At 40.5% G+C, this 3,846-nt stretch overlaps 1 non-coding gene across 1 annotated transcript; it reads right to left on the reverse strand.

The window, feature by feature from the left end:
• Positions 1–315: 315 nt before the first annotated feature.
• Positions 316–419, reverse strand: LOC127746835 (small nucleolar RNA R71). The gene has a single exon (XR_008008647.1). It is a non-coding gene; the product is annotated as a small nucleolar RNA R71 (small nucleolar RNA).
• Positions 420–3,846: the final 3,427 nt, after the last annotated feature.

Below are 3,846 nucleotides of genomic sequence, written 5' to 3' on the forward strand. Positions count from 1 at the left end.
CATCTCAATTCCTGCCATTGGAGCAAATAATTTTGAGTTGAAACCTCAACTAGTTGCTCTGATGCAACAGAACTGCAAGTTTCATGGACTTCCATCAGAAGATCCCTACCAGTTTTTAACTGAGGCTTGCAGATCTGTGAGACTGTTAAGACTAATGGAGTAGATCTTGAAGTCTACAGGCTCATGCTTTTCCCTTTTGCTATAAGAGACAAAGCTAGAACATGGTTGGACTCACAACCTAAAGATAGCCTGGACTCCTGGGAAAAGCTGGTCACGACCTTCTTGGGTAAATTCTTTCCTCCTCAAAAGCTGAGCAAGCTTAGAGTGGATGTTCAGACCTTCAAGCAAAAAGATGGTGAATCCCTCTATGAAGCTTGGGAAAGATACAAGCAGATGACCAAAAAGTGTCCTTCTGACATGTTTTCAGAATGGACCATAATAGATATATTCTATTATGGTCTATCTGAGTTTTCCAAGATGTCATTGGACCATTCTGCAGGTGGATCCATTCACCTAAAGAAAACGCCTACAGAAGCTCAGGAACTTATTGACATGGTTGCAAATAACCAATTCATTGACACTTCTGAGAGGAATTCCGTGAATAATGGGACACCTCAGAGGAAGGAAGTTCTTGAAATTGATGCTCTGAATGCCATATTGGATCAGAACAAAATGTTCACTCAGCAAGTCAACATGATTTCTCAAAGTCTGAATGGATGGCAAAATGCATCCAACAGTACTAAAGAGGCATCTTCTGAAGAAGAAGCTTATGATGCTGAAAACTCTGCCATGGCAGAGGTAAATTACATGGGGGAAGCCTTTGGCAACACCTATAACCCCTCATGGAGAAATCATCTAAATTTCTCATGGAAGGATCAACAAAAGCCTCAACAAGGCTTTAATAATGTTGGAAGAAACAGGTTTAGCAATAGAAAGCCTTTTCCATCATCTTCTCAGCAGCAGACAGAGAATTCTGAGCAGAGCACCTCTAACTTATCAAATATAATCTCTGATCTATCTAAGGCCACTTTAAGTTTCATGAGTGAAACAAGGTCCTCCATCAGAAATTTAGAGGCACAAGTGGGCCAGCTGAGTAAGAAAGTTACTGAAACTCCTCCTAGTACACTACCTAGCAATACTGAAGAAAATCCAAAAAGAGAGTGCAAGGCCATTGACATAGTCAACATGGCTGAACCTAGAGAGGGAGGAGAGGACGTGAATCCCAAGGAGGAAGACCTCATGGGACGTCTCTCAAGCAAGAAGGAGTTCTCTATTGAGGACCTAAAAGAATCTGAGGCTCATATAGAGACCATAGAGATCCCATTAAACTTCCTTCTGCCATTCATGAGCTCTGAAGACTATTCTTCCTCTGAAGAAGATGAAGATGTAACTGGAGAGCAAGTTGCTCAATATCTTGGAGCCATCATGAAGCTGAATGCCAAGTTGTTTGGTAATGAGACTTGGGAAGGTAAACTTCCCTTGCTCATTAGTGAACTAGATACATGGGTTCAGCAAACTTTACCTCAAAAGAGACAAGATCCTGGCAAATTCTTAATACCCTGTACCATAGGCACCATGACCTTTGACAAGGCTCTGTGTGACCTAGGGTCAAGCATAAATCTTATGCCACTCTCTGTAATGGAGAAAATGGGGATCATTGAGGTACAACCTGCCATATTCTCATTACAAATGGCAGACAAGTCAGTAAGACAAGCTTATGGATTGATAGAGGACGTGTTAGTGAAGGTTGAAGGCCTTTACATCCCTGTTGATTTCATAATCTTAGACACTAGGAAGGAGGAGGATGAATGCATCATCCTAGGAAGACCTTTCTTAGCCACAACAGGAGCTGCGATAGATGTTAACAGAGGTGAATTAGTCCTTCAATTGAATGGGGACCTTGTGTTTAAAACCCAAGGTTATCCTTCTGTAAACATGGAAAAGAGACACGATAAGCTTCTCTGAATACAGAGTCAAACAAAGCCCCCACAATCAAACTCTAAGTTTGGTGTTGGGAGGCCCTCATCATGCTCTGAACATCTTTGAGGCTCCATGAGAGCCCACTGTCAAGCTAGTGACATTAAAGGAGCGCTTATTGGGAGGCAACCCAATTTTTATTTATCTAATTTTATTTTTGTTGTTATTTTATGTTTTATCAGGTTCATGATCATGTGGAGTCACGAAAAAAAATACTAATATTAAAAACAGAATAAAAAATAGCAGATGAAAAATCACACCTTGGAGGAAGGACTTACTGGCGTCTAAACGCCAGTAAGGAGCATCTGGCTGGCGTTCAATGCCAGAACAGAGCATGGATCTGGCGTTGAACGCCAGAAACATGCAGCAATCTAGCGTTTAAATGCCAGGATCGCACACTGAGGAAAGCTGGCGTTCAACGCCAGAAACATGCTGCAGATGGGCGTTGAATACCCAGAACAAGCATAAAGCTGGCGTTGAACGCCCAAAACAAGCATCAATCTGGCGTTCAAACACCAGAATTGCATGCAAAGGCATTTTACATGCCTCATTGGTGCAGGAATATAAATCCTTGACACCTCAAAATCTGTGGACCTCACAGGATCCCCACCTACCTCATCTCTCTCTCTCCATTCATGGTCATCCCTTCTGTTTTTCATTCACCACTCACATCCATCCACTGTTCCCCATACACCCCACCTACCTTCAAAATTCAAAATCTATTTCCCACCCAATCCCACCCATATAGCCGAATACACACATCCCCCAATCTCCTCCATATCTTCTTCTTCTTCTTCTTCTTCTATTCTTTCTTCTTTTGCTCGAGGGTGAGCAACATTCTAAGTTTGGTATGGTAAAAGCATAGCTTTTTTTATTTTTTCATAACCATTGATGGCACCTAAGGCCAGAGAAACCTCAAGAAAGAGGAAAGGGAAGGCAATTGCTTCCACCCCTGAGTCATGGGAGATGGAGAGATTCATCTCAAGGGTCCATAGCTCAGTAGAAGAGCATTTGACTGCACATCAAGAGAGCATGAGGAATTCCCTCATCAAGAAATCCCTGAGATACCTCAGGAGATACATTTTCCTCCACACAATTATTAAAAGCAACTAAGGATAGGAGCACCAAAATCACTAGGGATCAAGCAACAGAGGCAAGAAAGAGACATAGAGGAGCTCAAAAAGCACCATTGGTACTTAAAAAAGGCGCCACCCTCACTAAGGTGGACTCATTCCTTAACTTCCTTGTTCTTAATTCTCTGTTTTTCGATTTTTATGCTTCATGTTTATCTATGTTTTGTGTCTTTATTACATGATCATTAGTATTTAGTTACTATGTCTTAAGGCTATGAATAATTTCATTAATCCTTCACCTCTCTTAAATGAAAAATGTTTCTAATTCAAAAGAACAAGAAGTACATGAATTTCAAAAATTGTCCTTGAATTTAGTTTAATTATATTGATGTGGTGACAATACTTTTTGCTTTCTGAATGAATGCTTGAATAGTGCATATTTTTGATCTTATTGTTTATGAATGTTAAAATTATTGGCTCTTGAAAGAATGATGAACAAGAGAAATGTTATTGATGATCTGAAAAATCATAAAATTGATTCTTGAAGAAAGAAAAAGCAGTGAAAAAGCAAAAGGCTTGCAAAAAAAAAGTGGCGAAAAAAATTAGAAAGAAAAAGAAAAAGCAAGCAGAAAAAGCCAATAGCCCTTAAAACCAAAAGGCAAGGGTAAAAAGGATCCAAGGCTTTGAGCATCAATGGATAGGAGGGCCCAAGGAAATAAAATCCAGGCCTAAGCGGCTAAATCAAGCTGTCCCTAACCATGTGCTTGTGGCATGCAGGTCCAAGTGAAAAGCTTGA

This window comes from Arachis duranensis, chromosome 4 (assembly GCF_000817695.3).
Source record: "Arachis duranensis cultivar V14167 chromosome 4, aradu.V14167.gnm2.J7QH, whole genome shotgun sequence".
Classification (NCBI taxonomy): domain Eukaryota; kingdom Viridiplantae; phylum Streptophyta; class Magnoliopsida; order Fabales; family Fabaceae; genus Arachis; species Arachis duranensis.